Source organism: Schistocerca nitens, chromosome 2, assembly GCF_023898315.1.
Source record: "Schistocerca nitens isolate TAMUIC-IGC-003100 chromosome 2, iqSchNite1.1, whole genome shotgun sequence".
NCBI lineage: Eukaryota > Metazoa > Arthropoda > Insecta > Orthoptera > Acrididae > Schistocerca > Schistocerca nitens.
This window is the reverse complement of record NC_064615.1, coordinates 1,168,416,142-1,168,436,087: the sequence shown is the minus strand read 5'-3', so window position 1 is coordinate 1,168,436,087 and position 19,946 is coordinate 1,168,416,142. Positions and strand designations below refer to the sequence as shown.

Genomic DNA, 19,946 nt, shown 5'->3' with positions numbered 1-19,946 from the left:
GAGTCAGTTGTATATTCAACTGAGGTATGTTGATTTCCTGACATGTCTATTGTGGAATCTACTACAAATAACTTTTTTCATCATGAAAATGCTTATAATTTAATACCGGTCGCAAATACTGTCTTCCACAAGTGTGACGACATAGTTCAAGTGAGTGTAGCCTAACTTAAGATGTCACAGCTCAGTAAAATGACAGGTGATAAATGCTGTCTTATTTTTTGTTTCCATTTGGTTAAGCATGGTCGTGTACAATCCCACTCCCTTTACACAGACAAATAATTATCAACTTATATGTAGCTGCTTTATGTCTGCTCATAAACAATTACAAAATACTACCATTACATAAGTAAAAGAAATCTTTTTAACTGTTAGTAGGATTTTAATGAAGTTTATTGTAATGAAAGCACTCAACCACCCACAAAAATGTAGCACAGTTGTCTTCACAGACAGATAACTGATGAAGCTTACACTGATCTTGTATCCAGAAATGCCACAGATTTAGTGAGCTTCGAAACTCAAGAACAACATGTAGCACGATGAGAGGACCCACCATCCCTGTGAAAAATCACATATGCATATTAGTACATTGTACATTATAATGGAATATAAAATAGACTGTATTTTGTGTGCTCTTAAGACTGCATTAAATACAATTTAATTTTCATCATAGATCCTATAAATTCTGAAATAGTTGAACTAAACTTAGCAATATCCACTTGTCTGTGGAAATAGGTAATACATGTGAGCAGGTAATCATTAATAACATATGACTCTCTTGTTCAATAACTTTATGGGTTTCTTATAGAAGGAAACAGCTCTACAACTTATACATAAAACATTTTAACACATTCCAGGCACATTGCCTCAGAGGAAAAGTGGCTGTCTTGTAAACAAAATTATTTGCTTAACCTCAGGTCACACAAATGGTATCATTAATGGTTTTGACTAATAGCAAGTCATAATCAGTTAATCCACTTAAAAAGGAAAAACTTGGAATGGTAAAATACTAAGACACTAAGTAGCAAAATTTAGGAAACTTCTACATATAATGGAAGTAGCTGTGTATAGAAACTAATCTGATTGTGTAACTAATTTTCCTATCCTCCTATAAATATATTTTTGCATACATCATCTGATGCTCATATGAGTTTCAAGAAGATAATTTAGATCCAACATTATCAGTATTCAGATACTGGTTGCACATTAACAACTGCTCAGTTTGTGAAGATTCATAGTTTTGTGAAAAGGTATAATGGACTGGAAACATATTGTCTTTGGTCATGGGCTTACATAAGATTTTGATTCTGGAAATAAGCGTAAAGGCCCCCATAGCCATTATGGTCTGCGTCTCAAACCTATGTATATTACTGCACAATGCACTGTTCCTGATTACCAGTTATCTACTCCATGTAACCACTGTCCCACCTAGAAGTGTTACTGAGAATAGTGGCAGAGAAGGTATATGTTTAACAGGCTGCTGGCAGACAAGTTCAGAACAAAAGTAATGGAGTAGCTTATTAGCCATTCCTTCCAGGGTAATCTGTGGAAATTAATCCAGGAGGGTGCGAAGCCTGAAATTGCCATTTTACACAACAGTTGTTAAGCCGTAGTATTGTCTTGAGAGGTTTAGTGGAATCATGGAAATCACTTCTAGAAGTGATTGAGAATTCACTACTGAATAAAAACTCTCCAGTCCAGATTTCAGAAAGATAAGGGGGGAGGGGGGGGGGGCAAGTGTCACCTTTTGCCCCCCTCCTTTTGCAGATCCCTATGGTTCGTTCAATAATTTGTCATAATACTTGGGCTCTGGTACATAAATTGCAACAAACTGGCCAATTAAACAAACATTAATTACCCCAGTGTTCAGAGTAAATTTACACACATAATTAGTTTTAATTAGATGAAACAGCTACTCAACAGTTTAAGCAGGAGTTCACTTGAATTGTTCATACTACCTGTTTTTCTGCTAAAATAAGTATATAGAAAAAGCACAACAGAAATTTCTTTAATTATCATAGCGAAAAAAAATATTATTTTGGACACAGCAATGCCTTCAGAATTCACAATGCCATCAACATAAACATAATAATTATAAATATGTAACCATATCACACCAACTGATGGTGAGTGTAAACCTAAAATGTGTCTTGGCATAAATAAAATTTAAAGTAGTAGATGGCCACTGTAGTTTTTTAAGTAATTAATCCAAAGCCTTGGCTCTCAACCACCACTATCATGGCTAAATTAATCTCCATTTTGGCACAAAGTGCTTAGACAGCACAACAAATCAGCAATATCATGGCATCCAAAAATACTATTGGCAAGTTCATTCCTAGTGATGGATGTGTTCTCACTGTTAAGTGTCATGACTACTATTTAAGTAATGAGAGATACTTACAGAAGAGTAATCAGAAGCCACACATCACATGGTGATGGTATTCTTGACTTGGAAGGGTTCAGCCGGCAATACGCCGTTTCCAGGGGACGCCCGAACGCTGCAGGAGGCATTCTTCAAGGAGGCACCTTCCGTGTCCCCCATAAGACTGCCACCTATCAAACCAGAGAAAACTTAGGACATAAAGTGTACTCCTAATCAGTCCATTTCTAATAACTCATGAAATTGAAGGTGTCTTGTCAGTTATTATAACCTCTTCAATGTCTCAGAATACAGAGCCATCAGTTTTTGTGTTGACACAGTTTGTTTGAACTTGGGTAGCTCCTTTGACAACTGAGCATTATGTGACTCCACAGACTGTTACTTCACAGGGCGGAAGGAGGGGGGGGGGGGGATGTTATGAAAACCCCAGGTCACATCACCTGAAACAATCTGCCAATGAATCTGTTGCCATCCCTTTTTAATGATCTAGGAATGCTAATGCAGTACCAATTATCACAACTTTTTCTCAACTGTGAAGTAGCATGGCACCCACCATGCACAGATTTTGTGGTGCCCTAAGTGCTGAGTGACAATTTCACGCACAATTGAACGAGACATTTCCTGACACTTTTCATGCATGTCACTAATTGTGAATCATCAGTTCTTTTGAATGACATGATCCATCTTTTGTTTCAGTGTATCTTTGATGATGGAGGGTCGCTCTGATTACTCTTTATCTTTAACATCTGTTCTCGTACTCTGAAATATTATGCACCACTAATGGACACTGACTGCATTCATTACACAGTTGCCATAAATGGTCATAAGTATTCAATGAATGTGACAGGTTCTAACATTTTCTACCTGCAGGAAACCAGTAACACCTTGCACCACACAGTTGATGAGATTTGCGGTCAGCACAGTTGTACTCATGCCTATCTCCATAGTTACCACTCGTCAAGGTCTGACTTACAACTGTATGCAGAAACTGTTCACATCACACTGAACACAAAAAATTAATGAGCAACTGTTAAAAAACACATGCATGCCCTATACGCAAAAATATTCTTCATTTTCTGGATATCCATCATACATAAACAAACTGACAGATAAGGTGTGCAGCAGTCTGTGACAGTTGACACTGCTGTGTATGGGAAAATGTAATCACTGAGTCACTGTACAAGGATACAAGATGACAGAACTTCTATTTAGGGTTATGAATAGCAGCTTGCTCTAAATGTAGAAAAATTTAAGTTAGTGCGGATGACTAGGAAAAACCATCCTGGTGTGCTTAAATACAGTACTAATGGTGTGCTTCTTGACACAGTTATGCCAGTTAAATATCAAGATGTAACACTAAGAAGCAATATGAGGTGGAATGGGCATGTAAGGTCTGTAGTGGGGAAGAAAAATTGTCAACGTTGGTTTATTGTGAGAATTCTAGAAAGTTTAATTAATCTTTAAATGTCAAATTAAAGGAAGACATCAAAGCAATTCAAAGATGTTTTGCTGGATTTTTTACCAGTAGGTCAGATCAACACACAAGTGTTACAGATACACACTGTGAATGAAATTGGTAATCCCAGGGGGGAAGAAGAGGTTGTTTTGCAAAAGAATTTTGAGAAAGTCTAGACAACCGGCATTTGCAACAGACTACAGAACAATCCTACTGTTGCAAATGGACATTTAGCATAAGGACCACGAGGACGAGATAAGAGGAATTAGGACTCACATGGAGGCAATTCATTGTAATGTGTAGGTACAGGTAAGATGCTGGATGTATCCAGTATGGTATTGCAGTTATGGAATTATACTATTTATGGGATGTACGAACTGAACATGGGAAGGACTGATGTGATGAAACATCTGAATGTTATACATGTATTTTACACAAGTATCCACGGCTGGTTCTGTGGTGTCACCGCCAGACACCACACTTGCTAGGTGGTAGCTCAAATCGGCCGCGGTCCATTAGTACATGTCGGACCCGCGTGTCGCCACTGTCAGCATTGCAGATCGAGCGCCACCACAAGGCAGGTCTCGAGAGACGTACTAGCACTCGCCCCAGTTGTACTACGACGTTGCTAGCGACTACACTGATGAAGCCTTTCTCTCATTTGCCGAAAGACAGCTAGAATAGCCTTCAGCTAAGTTAATGGCTACGACCTAGCAAGGCGCCATTTGTACCATTGCATGTATCTCAAGATAGTCTCACTTGTCTCATCAAGATTGCTGTAAACCAAAGGACGATATAAAAGTTAAGTGTTCTAGTAGCTACGTTCTTTTCTTTATCACATTCATCACGTATCCTGTTCCAGACTTTGCGCCAGTCGGCGTGTGTGTACGTGTGCCCTTTCGGCTACCCGTCTCTGTGGACTGGCTGCCTTGTCAGTCCACTACAGGTTCAACTTGTCTGGAGTTTTCACTGCTTCTACCATGTTCAACTACACCTCTGTAGTGGCAGGACAAAAGACTGGATTAATTTTTGTTTTACTTCTGGCAGAAGTATTTTTTCTAAATTTATGGTCTGTACAAGTGTGCAGGCCCTTCACGAACCAATACCTTGCCGAGGAGGGGTGGCTTGCATGCCTCAATCAAACAGACAGCTGTACAATACATGCAACAACAGTGGAGTGTCTGGAGTGGACCAATTGAACCATGTCTTCCTCCAGGGTTTCCTACTCCCCATCCTAATTGGTATTCTGTGACCCACCCAACCAACACAACATCCTGGTCCATCACTATCTCACTCTTACTTCCAATCTCTTGAAAAAAGGGCCATACCCATGTGGAAGACCAAGATGTGAGCCCTGTCAAATTCATTCACCCAGCACAACCTACACTAGTACTGTCACAGGATTATCCTATCCCATCAGAGTCACGGCCACCTGTGAAAACGGCCATATCATATACCAACTCTGCTGTAATTTCTGCACAGCCTTTATCAGGAGAAGAAACAATTATGCGGTCTATCAAACATTGTTAAAACTGGGAATTATTTGCCGTTATTTTCTGAATTACAGCTCTGAGTCTTGTGTACTCTACTGTGAAGATAGTACACCAGTGAGACTCAATAGTGCCCACCTAGAGAATGTCAGCATAGAATGTAATTGTAATGATAATGCCTAGATGTATCTAACAGTTTCCAATGCTTAACCATGTTCATGCACCACAAATACAATGGAACTTTGATGTTGTAAAGAAATATACTAAAACACAAAGTAGTCTCTCTTGTCTAAAGGTGTGGAAATTGAGATACTGCATTCCATAGTCCCTCCATACTTAAAAGCCAGGAAACTAGTTGCTGACAGATTTAACAGACCTGGAGCATGGTAAAAATAGTGGGAAGAGTCCTCACTGACATGTGTCTATAACTTTCCCAGTCTTACACAAAAAATCCTGTGGACCTCGACTTACATTGGAAAATATAAACAAGCCTCAATAGAATAAATCAGGGCAGATGAGTGGACTCATTCTACTGATGGAGAAAGGAAGCTTCAACAGAATGTCAGTGCAGTGACAACACACAAGTCATACACTGTATTACAGCAGAGCAGGCTTTATGGTCTGATGGTCAGCAATTGGGACTTCAGTGTGATCCAAAAGTAATGAAAATATGTTAAAAATCTTGTTTGTGACTGGTGTGATTATATAAAATAAGTGTAAAATCTCAGTTTTCTTTATGTAGTATAAGTTATGTTCTTAATATAATAGAGGGAAACATTCCACATGGGAAAAATATATCTAAAAAACAAAGATGATGTGACTTACCGAACGAAAGTGCTGGCAGGTTGATAGACACACAAACAAACACAAACACACACAAAAAATTCAAGCTTTCGCAACAAACTGTTGCCTCATCAGGAAAGAGGGAAGGAGAGGGAAAGACGAAAGGATGTGGGTTTTAAGGGAGAGGGTAAGGAGTCATTCCAATCCCGGGAGCAGAAAGACTTAGAAAATGTTAAATAATAAATCTTTCCGCTCCCGGGATTGGAATGACTCCTTACCCTCTCCCTGAAAACCCACATCCTTTCGTCTTTCCCTCTCCTTCCCTCTTTCCTGATGAGGCAACAGTTTGTTGCGAAAGCTTGAATTTTGTGTGTGTGTTTGTGTTTGTTTGTGTGTCTATCGACCTGCCAGCGCTTTTGTTCGGTAAGTCACATCATCTTTGTTTTTAGATATAAGTTATGTTCTTATGTTTACAAGTTTTCAAAAGAATATTTGCATAGCAATCAAAGCTGTACTGGTGAGTATTGAAGGTACAAAACACTTTAATGAAATGTGACTCAATGGAGGTACTCACATGACTTCTTCTGCTTATTGCAGCAAACTCCTGCATGTAACACTTCACTGGAATTTTGATTTAGAAGAAGCAGCACTGGAATTTTGATACTGAGAAATGTACACTGGAATTTTGTCTGTCACCTGCAACAAACAAATATTTATTGAATATAGCACATGTACACATCTCTAGTCTTATCATGAAATAAATGATCAGATACTAATAATTGTGTGTTTACACTGCAATCAAAGTGTCTAAAAAATTCTCAAATTACAGCCAATGTATGCCTGTCAAACTGCTTAAGGAAGAGCTGCACCGTTTCCTGGTTTAGAAGCACAGTGTACTCATTAGAAGAATTCCTTCATATACCTAATAATATAACTTTGTAATCATGTTTTTGTCAAAAAATTCATTTTAAGAAATGTTAATACAGTAGGCTAAGTATACTGATTAAGTCTATTTCATTTATTTATGCCAAATGATTAATAGAGAAACTCAATTCATAATAATTGTGACACTTCAGTATTAAAGTATGAGCTACATTCATAAAATGAACATCTTTTGTTGGTATTAAAAATTAAATAGCTGAAGTATACCAAGTGCAAAGATGCCAAAAAAGCAAATCTGAAGACCTTACTTCTATAATATTTCCATTTTATGTACTCACTGTGTACTACTGTCTTTTTCATCCACTCGTGCATGGTTACACAAAAGGAAATGCTGTTGACATAGTCTTTGTAGAAAATTTCTCTAAGTATCTAAAGTAAAATAGTCACAAAGATTAAAATAATAAATCAGAGGAATATGATTGGCTGACCACTCAACTCAAAGTGCATGCAAGTATAAAATGTATAGTATACTGTACTTAGTATGCCACAAATACTGAATAATGCGTCATTTGCAGTTGGGTTACAAGAACTTCATCTCACTGGAAAGACTTGAAGAAGGTATGTGTAGTCAAAATGTGCATTTCACCCAGCACAATTTCTAGTACTGCACCCTTTGTCCTGTTGGCATGTGACTTTGAACCTCAATAGTGAGAGCAGAGAGGCAAGGCCATCTCATTATGAATTGCCGTAAAAGGCCTCGTTAGCAGTGGCATTTGGAAGTTCAGTTCACTAAATTCCCATATGCTCTCATCTTCAACTCTTTTTCTTTTAAAAAATACAAATTGGAAAGAAGTCTAAAATTGAAGTACTCTGGAAAGTCTATGGAAAACCAAGAGCAGAAATTAACACCATCTCTAGGTGATAGTACTAAATAGATCCATATCTAGTGTAGCTAGATACTCCATTAGAGAATTCCAGAAAAGTGATGTTGATTGGAACGGATTTATGGAAGTTTGATTGATTGATGGGTGAAAAGCAGTATATGTACTATGCCAACAATTTTGGTGAAGACAAGCAGATATGTACAGGATGCTACCATATTGAGTCATCACAGGACTTCAAACAGTGCCTTTACTGCTTCAGCATCAGGGATGGGTATTGTGCTGCTCTTAGAAGTACCTGATGCTTGCCTAATACACTCATAGAAAACAAGTTCTGATAGCCTTTAGTAGCACAGGCTTTCTGAACTTTGTATCATGTATCCATATTCAAACTGTGCTAATGACCTGCTTCCCAAGACTTTTGGTTGATGTTATTAAAGCATTTACATGACAGTGGAATCTGAATCCTTTATTTAATAATTAAGTCTTCCAATGCCATTGTCAATTTAATTGAAGAGTATCATCAGGTTGAAGAGGATGTGCACACTGTACTGATTGTAATAGAAAAAAAGACAGTTATGCTTAAAATGGGCCCTTGGAAATGTTATTCTCTAGTTTGTAATGGTCTTATTATACTTGTTTGTTGTCATTAATGTCTGCTGAGTGAAATATTATATTTGAATTATTGCAATCATCATGCACCCTAGGTTTCATATAAATTTCTGTAATGATTGTCAAAAGGATAAAAGATACAGACTGCATGTACACTGACAGGAGGAAAAAGCCATCACATGTGTCATTTCAGGGGTGCATCATAGCTGGATGTGTCCAGAGTCAAAATTTTATCCAAAAGCATTCCCTCCAGACCTGCCATCAGCACCAACACATAATGGAACATAATTAACTTTTGTTACAGTCACCACATTATTGTAAAAAATGTGAAATACTGTTGGAAGCTGTTGTACTATCAGCTAGTATCTGATATAAAGATGAAACCAGCTTTAGCCTAAATCACAGACTGGCAAGAGTGAGCACTCTGTGACAATTCGAGACACAATCAGGGATGATCCACACAACATGTACGCTTGTGTCTGCTTGTCACAGGATAATTTTGCATGTAATGCTAGTGTGGTCAATGTGTAAGCAACAGAAGATAATGGCTTCTTTTCAAAAGGCTGTGAGTGTAGTCTGCCACCCCTTAGTCCTCTGAGTTCAGCACGTAATTTTCTATAAAGCTCCATGGTGGAGCAACAAAATTTTCATTCTACTTCCAAGAGTATAAATGCTCCAGAAACAAGTAATTCTGGAAGTAAATTTGTGGTAGTTTATGTTGGATCCTTCATTCTAATATCTTGTAGGGTTTGCAAGTTCTAGCTAAAAAATACTCATTATCATAGACAGCCTCAACTTTTTCTTTTGAGTGCAAATTTGAGATTATTTATACCTTAACTGTATTATAATATTGTCACAGTATAGTTTATACATGTATTAGAGTATCGATAACACGTTTTTGGGTCCAAGTTGAGCTTCTATGAATTATCACAAATGTTAACTAATGTTTTTGAATGTTCTAGAATATAGCTGTGGTCTTATAGTGTCTTTGATTACTAATTATAACACCCTGCTGCTGCTTAAATTTTGAACAAAAATCACAGCAGTGGTGGCCAAAGATTTCTGGCATAGGAAGTTGCCCTTATTCTATCAATTTCCTTGTGAAAGAGGGCAGAAGAGTGGACAGATATTTAGGAGACTCTCTTGCCCTTGGTGTGGGAAACAGTTGATAACAGACAGAAGTATTAGGAATGATCAATGAATAGCATTAGGATTCAGAAGGCAACAGAAACCCCTGCATTAAACACACATGATGTGTATCCACAGGAAATGTGGCCTGTAATTGAAGAAGTGTCATCATGATCTCTTCATTGGCAAAAGATTCTGAACTAGCCCCCCCCCCCCCTCCCCCACTTTGGATTTCCAGGAGGTGACTGCCAAGAGGGAGGTGACCACGAGAAAAAGATTGAATAACCAATGAAAGGACAACATTCCAGGAGTCAGAAAGGACAACATTCCAGGAGTCAGGGCATAGCATTTCAGGAGTTTGAATGTGGTTGGGAAGCTAGAAAATCTGAAAGGGGAAATGCTAAGGCTCAGTCTAGATATAGTGGGTGTTAGTGAAGTGAAATGGAAGGAAGACAAGGATTTCTGGTCAGATGAGTGTAGGGTAATATCAACAGCAGCAGAAAATAGCATAACAAGAATAGGACTTATTATGAATAGGATGGTAGGACAGAGAGTGAGTTACTGTGAACAGCTCAGTGATAGCATTTTTCTCATCAGAATTGGCAGCAAATGAACACCTATGACAATAGTTCATGTATACATGCCAACATTGCAAGCAGAATATGAAGATATAGAAAAAAATATATGAGGATACTGAATAGGTATTTCATACATAAAGGGAGATGAAAATCTAACAATCATGAGGGTCTGGAATGCAGTTATAGGGGAAGGAGGAGAAGAAATGGTTACAGAAGAATATGGACTTTACATCATGATCATTCAGAGATTCTGAACTCAGATATTGGATTGTAAGACATGCTCATGGGCAGATACAGATTCAGATCACAATTTGTTAATTACGAAAAGTAGGTTTACGTTTAAGAGACTAGACAGGAAGAATCAATATGCAAACAAGTGGGATAAAGAAGTACCAAGGAATGAAGAGTCATGCTTGAAGTTCTCTGAGGCTATAGATACTGTGATAATGAATAGCTCAGTAGGCAGTTCAGTTGAAGAGGAATGGACATCTCTAAAAAAGAGCAATCACTGAAGTTGGAAAGAAAAATGTAGGTACAAGGAAAGTAATTGCGAAGAAACCATGGGTAACAAAAGAAATACTTCAGCTGTTCGACAAAAGAAGGAAATACAAAAATATTCAGTGAAATTCAGGAATGCAGAAATGCAAGTTACATAGGAATGAAATAAACAGGAAGTGCAGGGAAGCTACGGCAACATGGCTACATGAAAAATGTGAAGAAATCAAAAAAGAAATGATTTACAGAAAAATGAAGATAACCTTCAATGAAATTAAAAGCAAAGGCAGTACAATTATGAGTGCAATGGAAATTCCACTGTTCGATACAGAGGAGAGTGTGGATAGGTTGAAAGACTACACTGAATGTCTCTGCAAAGGGGAGGATTTGTCTGATGACATGATAGAAGAAGAGACAGGAGTTGATAGTGAATAAATAAGGGATCCAATATTAAAATTAGAATTTAGTAGAAGAGATGGATAATATTCCATCAGAATATCTAAAGTCAGTGGGGGAAATGGTAACAAAAAAATTATTCACATTGGTGTATAATGTATGAGACTGGTGATATAAAATCAAACTTTTGGAGAAACATCATCTACACCATATCAAAGATTACAGGAGCTAACGAGTGTGAGGACTGTCACCCAATCAACTTAACATCTCACACATCCAATTTGGTGAGAATAATATTATACAGAAGACTGGAAAATAAAATTGAGGATCTGTTAGCTGATGATTAGTTTGGGTTAAGGACAGGTAAAGGCAGTTCTGATATAGTGGCTGATAATGGCAACAAGACTAAAGAAAAATCAAGACTGTTCATAGGGTTTGTCAATCTGGAGAAAGTGTTTGACAATGTAAAATGGTGCAAGATGTTCGAAATCCTGAGAAAAATAGGGGTAAAATGTGGGGAAAAAAGGGTAACATACAATATCTACAAGAACCAAGAAAGAACGAGAGTGGAAGACCGAGAACAAAGTGCACAGATTAAAAATGGCATAAGACAGGGATGTAGCCTTTCATCTCTGCTGTTCAATCTATATGTCAAAGAAGCAATGGTGGAAATAAAAGAAAGTTTCAAGGCTCGGATTAAAATTCAAAGTGAAAAGATATCAATGATAAGATTCACTGATGACATTGCTATCCTCAGTGAAAGTGAATAAGTATTACAGGAGCTCTTGATTTAATGAATAGTCCAATGAGTACTGAATATAGACTGAAAGTAAATAAAAGAAAGGCAGAAGTAATGAGAAGTAGCTGAAATGAGAACAGCAACAAATTTAATCTCATATTTGGTAATCACAATGTAGATTAAGTTAAGGAATTCTGCTTGCTAGGCAGAAAAATAACCTGTGATGGATAGAGCAAGGAGGACATAAGAGGAGACTGGCACTGACAAAAAGGGCATTTCTGAAAGAGTCTGCTTGTATCAAACAAAGGTCTTAATTTGAGGAAGAAATTTCTGAGAATGTATGTTTGGAGCACAGCATTGTATGCTAATGAAACATGGACCATGGGAAAACTGGGAAAAAAGAAAATCAAAGCATTTGAGAAATGGTGCTACAGAAGAATGTTGAAAATCAGGTGGACTGATAAGGTAAGGAATGAGGAGGTTCTCTGCAGAATCAATGAGGAGAGGAATATATGGAAAATACTGACAAGATGATAGGACATCTGTTAAAGATATCAGGGAATAACTTCCATGGCACTGGAGGTAGCTGTGACAGGTAAAAACTACAGGGGGAAAACATGGGACATATCCAGCAAATACTGGAGGACACTGTTTGCAAGTGCTACTCTGGGATGAAAAGGTTGTCACAGGAGAGGAATTTGTGGTGGGCCACATCAAACCAGTCAGAAGATTGGTGACTCAAAATGAATGAAAGAGAGAGAGAGAAGAATATTCTTGAATGTTCTAGAATATAACTTGGAGACAGTGCATAGCACATTGATATACACTCCAGGAAAATTGTCTTAACCAAGAAACAGCACATATCACAACAATATGCAATTCAGAAAAATAATCTTAACTGATGAGTTAGAGGCAGCATAGTAAAGGTAGAGGAAAAAATGTATCTACTTATAGAAACAGTTTTAGCGATGAAAGACTTTGTTTAACAAACAAAGCAGTGGATACAAAATAAGATACCAAAGTTGGGGGGGGGGGGGGGGGGAGAGGGAGATCTACATCTACATCTGTTGATACAATGACGAACCAAGATGAAATTGTGAACTTCCAAACAGCATTCCTAAATTTGCTCCATGTTCTCAGTATCCTTATGAAAAAATTTTTTACCAACATCATATTAGCCAGAAGAAAAAGAAAAGACAGGTCAGTATTCACACAAAAAATTCCATTCATTTCAATTAACTTACCATCCAGCTGTAAGAGGCTTCAGTTCCCAGTAAAATTGGTATATAGTATGGCTATCAATGAAGTGCAAGGGAAAACTTTCCAATGTTGCAGAGTGAAACTAAGAGAACTGTGTTTTTCGCATGAACAACTGTATCTAGCACATTCACTTATAACAAACTACAAAACTTACTTGTATTTTCATCAAAAAGTGAGATACCAAATATAGTTTATAAGCATCAATATTTTGAATAATGTAGATGCAATAGAAATCATATGATTAACTGAACTTTTTCCCAGTTCAGAAAACAAATTGAGACAGGGCAACAAAGTTAAGCTGGTATTTTCTGGTTAGTAAACAGATAAAATAAATAGCAATGACTCTGGTTGTGTTAAATGTTATATGACTTCTTTTTGTTTATAATTGCAGCACACTACTGTACACTGACATGTTGCCTCATAAGATAACATTCGAGAGAACTGCAGACAGTTTACACATTTCTGTAAAGTGTACTTACATGGCAGTCTACGGCATAGGTGCTGCAGGTGTTCGCAGCACGCCGCTTTGGTGCCTGCACAATAGAAATAAAAGTATTTAGTGTTACTGTCAATACTGTTGGGTTTTACTTGAGAGATGATAGACTGAAAAATGACTAAACAGAACTGAGATGAAATTTTCTACAGTATATTATTTAACACAGTATTTTATTTAGAAGTTATATATGATAAATGATTATTGCATATAACAGTGCTAATATAAATACAGTAATTAAAGTTTTTGCAAATAAGCATTCTATGGCATACACATAACTCTAACAATGCACAAACTTTGACAGTTTTCTGGATACATATTTGCTCCCCACATGGATAGGTTGTCAATAAATATGCCAGCAAAGGAATTGTACATCATCAAGTAACACCATTAATTGATATTGACAAACTGCTGGCAGATAAGCAACCTGAGTACCAGACTTATTTCCTAATCAGGTTATTTGCCTTTTGTTTTAATACTGACTGAAACACCATATGGAAAGAGTTAGTAAAAGACCTTTGGGAGAGATGTCTAGAGCCAATTTCCAAAATGTCTTGTTTAAAATTTTATTTTCCATTTGTGAGGAAGGCTGGTACAAATAAATACTGAACAATGAACAGTTGTTGAGATTATTGGGGCAAGAACCTGTCAGGTCTTAAAATGAAAGAAGCTACTTACTCTTACTCAACAGTCAGCACCACATCGCCAGTGTTGGCAACCATCGGTAATGGTAAGACTGCTGTCCCTGGTGGCGATGGAGACTTTTGGGCCAGCAGCTCTGGTACTGGGTGAGCTGGGCATTACAAAAGGAGATCATTATAATTTACGATGTTTGTGTTATGATGAAGGTTGCAAATACTTTGGCTGTTATGTGGCCAAAAGATAACACACTAAGACTACAGTGAGTGAAAGCATGCAGATAAGTCCATACTCTTGTCCTTATGTCAACACAATGACAGATACTTCAAAGAGTAAAACATGATAAACTGAGCTACTTGATTAACAACGTAAGAAAAGACAGATTGCTACTTACTGTAAAGAAGGCATATCAAGTTGCAGACATGCACAATTAAAAGACACTTATATAATGCTTTCGGCCACAGCCTTCATCAGTGAAAGAAAGACACACACCATTCACACACACACATGCAAGCACACCTCATGCACACATAACCGCCAACTCCAAAATCTCGGGTCAGACTGCAACTATCATGGGGGATGCAAGCAGTGATCTGGAGGGGGTGGAGAAAGGGAAGTGAAAGGGATAGTAGTGTACAGTGTATAGGTAGGGAGAAAGACGAAAGCTGTCTGGTGGAGTGTGTAGGCACTAGACTGCCAACAGATGCAGCTTCAGGAGGTTGTGGGGCAGAAAGGTGGGGGGAAAAGGAGCAAAAAGGAAGAGGAGTGGAGAAAGACAGGTGGATGCATTGGCCAAGGGTTGCAAATAAACACGGTGGGGGATGAGAACGGGGAGGAAATGATAGGACAATGGAGGTGGAAACTGTTGGGTGGAGGTTGTGGGGACAGTTTGTTACCATAGGTTGAGGCTGGGATAGTTACAGGAGCGGAGAATGTGTTGTAAGGATAACTCCCATCTGCGCAGTTCAGAAAAGCTGGTGATGGATGGAAGGATCCAGATGGCTCAGGTAGTGAAGCAGCCATTGAAATCAACTGTGTTATGTTCAGCTGCATGTATTGTCGCAGGATGCTCTTCTTTGCTCTTGGCCACAGTTTGGTGGTGGCCATTCATCCTGGTGATCAGCATCCTGTCTGAACACTGCATCCATCCTTCTGCATTCTCATGGACTTGGGCAATTCCAGTAGGACAATGTGACAGCAAACACATCCAGAATTGCTACAGATTGGCTCCATGAACGCTCTTATGAGCTAGAACACTTCCGCTGGCAACCAAACTCCCCACACACAACATTATTGAACATATCTGGGTGCCATGCAATGTGCTGTTCAGAAGAGATCTCCACCCGTACTCTTATTGATTTATGGACAGCCCTGTAGGATTCATGGTGTCAATTCCCTCCAGCACTACTTCAGATATTAGTGGAGTCCATACTACACTGTGTTGTGGCACTTCTGCTTGCTCATGGGGGTATACAATATCAGGCAGTTGCTTTGGCTCTTCAGTCTAGATCTATACCTAATACAGCTGATGTCAAGGAATTTGCAATCACTGAACAAATTTTGAAATATCTGATACAGCTGTGGATCATCAACAGTGACTGCTTCCACATGTGAATGTAAAAACAGATATTATTGATGAACATAACTAAAAAATTGAGTTCGTAAAGAAAGAATTCACTTCTGTTGCAATGAGAATTTACAAGTGGGGAATTCCAGTTATAAAGTCAATGCAGGAGTTATGGAAAATGAGATAGATAGTAGACAGGTATCAAACTCACTTAATTAGAACTAATGCAGGAGTTATGGAAAATGAGATAGATAGCAGAGGGCTATCAAACTCACTCAATTAAAACCAATAGTACATAAATGGCAGTTGGGTGAGTCAGTATGGAAAATCAAGCTCATGTCCTCCCACTAGATGATATTTGGTTAGGAGAGGAGTGGGGAAAGACAGGTGGATGCATTGGCAAAGGGCTGCAAATAAACATGGTGGGGGATGAGAATGGGGAGGAAATGATAGGACAGTGGAGGTGGAAACTGTTGACATAACCCAGAGTCCACACTAAACAAACAAATTACACTTAAATAGGTTTCTTTTAAATAATTATGAGCTTCTGAAGAACTAATATTACATCTCCAGGTCTAATTCTTCTAGCTTCCATGGTTGTGTTGTACTGCTGCTATAATCATTCTGCCTGTGAATTGAATTGTATGTTTATATTTAGTAATTTTAACACAGTTTAATCCATTATACTGGTATACTCTGTTTCTGTATCACATGTAAGCACCTCCTTACATAAGTCTCCATTGGCCCATCATAGGTGTGGTTTGCTTTAGTTTGTCATGCCTTTATACTTATTGTGCATATAATTAGTTCATGGATGTGATACTTTTAACACCTGCATTAAGTACACCATTGTCACCATCTATTATTTGTGATTTATATATTTTCTTACTGTATACTACATACACTATGTCTTACTGTGGTCTTTATTCTGATTACATTTCCCACATCTGTTCCTTAACACTGTTTTTATGTGCTGTATTTCTTTTTCTATTTTTGACATTTGTATTGTATTTTGTACACTCACTGTGGTCTTCATCCTGACTACACTTGTCATGTTTGTTTTGTCTTACTACATTTTTCATATTGCACTGCTTCTTTATTTATGACATCTATTTGTATATTATACAATTCCCTCCCACCTCCTTTTCCTCATCTTTATTTTTATCTTGCCTCTCTCATCTTTACATTCATGTTGGTTATGTTCTGTTAGGCATTATCTACAAAGTTTTATTCATTGTGTATCTTGTATTGACTTTATGAGGCCTTTCTTTTACTACTAGCTTTTTAATGCATTTATTTTAATAATCACCTGTCAGGCCTTTGCCTATCCAGTCCCTGACTACGGAACCTGTTGTGGTTTTCAGTCCCTTACATATGGCAGGGTATGAGCTTGGCTTTCCATACTGACTGGCCTGACAGCCATGTGTGATTGTTTTCCGTTAACTGAGTATGACACCCCTTTGCAGATTATCTTGTTTTTCACCACTTCTGCACTGGCTTTATAACTAATATTCTCCTCTTGCCTTTGCAATTGTTAGTGCCTCAGGATGGAGCTATCATGCTCTGAATTCAGCCATGCAGTTAACAAATAAATTCTCATTATAATGGAAGCGGATTCTTACTTTACAGATATGTTACCCAGTTGTGGCTGTCTACTGCATCAAATCCTTGTTAAAAAAATTAACGGTTGTTCAGTGAGAAATGCAAAGATGCATCTTACAAAACTCCAAAGGGTGACAAGTAAACAAACAAATAGATCACAGAACAAACTAAAATTGAAGGTGTCATTATGAAAATGAAATGGATGTGCATAGGATATGTAACCAGATGAATGAAATGTTGCTGGACAAAGTAAGTTCTTTGCTGCATTCAAAAAGGTAGGACTGGGATAATGGCATAATGGAAGATGAGTGGATGATTACCAAAAACATGCAGAAGGGATATGGCACATACGTAAGCTGAAGACCACAGTGTACAGAAAACTCTAGAGGAAGCCTTTATGCAGCAGTGGATGTGAAATAGCTGAAGATGACAGCAAATGATGGAACCTTATTATGTGTAGCTTTGCCTATAGAACACAAGTGCATGTCACCCAGTTGTGACCTTTCCTGCTGAAAACCATTATTGCCATGGTGTCAGTAGTCAGTATCATTTTATTTAGCACATCTACTTGACAATAAATCAAGACAATGTGTGAAAGTGCAAATGTAACCCTTTCCTTCAAACTACAAGTGCTCTAAACTCACTACAAGTCTACTGCACATGAAAACGGAGTACTTACAGTCATACCCAGGCCGTGTTTGTGTCAGATCTTGGGCACTGCTGTGGAAAGAAAAAAGTTAGTTTATTTTCACCCAAAAAGGCTTTGATAAATTTACAAAATGGTATCACACTAGAATAGACTCACTTATTTTTAAACAATGAACATATCCACAAGTTCCAGAAATTTTAATTTATGACAGTAATCATTTTCAAAAATTAGATGCACAAACAAATGGAAGTTCTGCAAAGCACATCCCTTTCTTCCCCTCTATTTTCAATGTCTTTCCCAAGATTTTTGGGGCACATTATCCACCAAAAGAAATTGCTACAATTTTTAAGAGACCTTCACTACTATTGCTGGAAATGCCTCAAGAATTGCTAGCATGCAAGTTCACATTATACATTTCTGTGCATAATTTTCTGTGAGATTCATCTTAGTTCTATGAATGCTCACACAAATATTTTAACCAGGATGTAATGATATGACAGATCACAATAATATACACTTATATCTAAGAAGAAAAGAACCTGTAAGTGGTTTTGGTTAAGTTATTTGTTTATACTGTACTATTTTACTATGCAAGATCATGGTGCACTTTGAGCCCAATAAATTTTATCTTTTTCTCATCCAAACTAAAAATCAAGAACATATTTATATGATAGTTCAATGATATGTGAATAGTAGTGCAATAAGTCATTTTCTGAAATAAACTTCTAACTTTCTGGTACATTTCTTAACATTTATGGAACAGGTAGAATGGTGATGTGACATTTACAAAAATAGTAACTATTCTCTATTTGCCAATCATAATTGCTATTGCTGCCACACAGTATTGGATTTATAATCCAACTCAAAAATACTAAAACTGTTCAGTTCCAAGTACTCGCACCACAGTGTGATTGATGTCTATATTTAATAAATGGATGTAATTTCTGTTGTGGGTTGGCAGGAGAGCCAACACTGGGTTACAAGAGTAAGCCGAAAGGCACGCATTTTAGCTCATGCAGGCTGGCGTGAGGTCTGGAACAGGACAAGGAAATTAGAATTTAAAAAAACGGACGTAGCTGGTGGAATACTTAACTTTAATCCGTTAATGAAGAACGTCGCTCTTAACGGTACATGATTTACAGTATCAATAGTAACTGGTAATGGCGCCTTGCTAGGTCGTAGCAAATGACGTAGCTGAAGGCTATGCTAACTATCGTCTCGGCAAATGAGAGCGTATTTTGTCAGTGAACCATCGCTGGCAAAGTCGGTTGTACAACTGGGGCGAGTGCTAGGAAGTCTCTCTAGACCTGCCGTGTGGCGGCGCTCGGTCTGCAATCACTGATAGTGGCGACACGGGGGTCCGATGTATACTAACGGACCGCGGCCGATTTAAAGGCTACCACCTGGCAAGTGTGGTGTCTGGCGGTGACACCACAATTTCCCTGTATTGGTACTTGTCTGTTCTATAGTGAAGACTTCTTAAACATTATGACTTTTTTCATTACTTATTTGTCCTTTGTAAACATTTTTATAAAGACTGTGTGTTAAACTTGTTGGTGTACAGCATTTAAGCCATAAGGATGTTTCTCTCCATGCCTTATGGCCACCCTCCCCCAACCACAAATCTCTGATTTTTGTGTATTTTTGTCCGAAATTCCTCCTTCCTGATACCACAATCATTTCGTGTTTATCCTATATACGTATGTTGCATTCCATAGCAAAATCACAGTGACTGTCCCTTCTGTATTTTTTTATAGGCTTAATATTGTCAGAATTAATGCAGGCACTACCTAGCAATTTCAGACAATTTCATTGCTTCATAAATTTTATTATTTCAGTAGCACTGTAAGTCAAAAACAGTACTTCTCACCATGCTTGACAACTCCTATCTTCCCTCTCCCCATAAAGAAATAAATGTG

At 37.8% G+C, this 19,946-nt stretch overlaps 1 long non-coding RNA gene across 1 annotated transcript; it reads right to left on the bottom strand.

Moving 5' to 3' along the window:
- Window positions 1-6,677: 6,677 nt before the first annotated feature.
- LOC126234814 (uncharacterized) lies at window positions 6,678-18,090 on the bottom strand. Its single transcript, XR_007544779.1, has 4 exons — window positions 18,058-18,090; window positions 14,249-14,363; window positions 13,557-13,610; window positions 6,678-6,802 (listed from the first exon to the last, which is right to left on the bottom strand). It is a non-coding gene; the product is annotated as an uncharacterized LOC126234814 (long non-coding RNA).
- Between the last annotated feature and the right edge of the window lie 1,856 nt (window positions 18,091-19,946).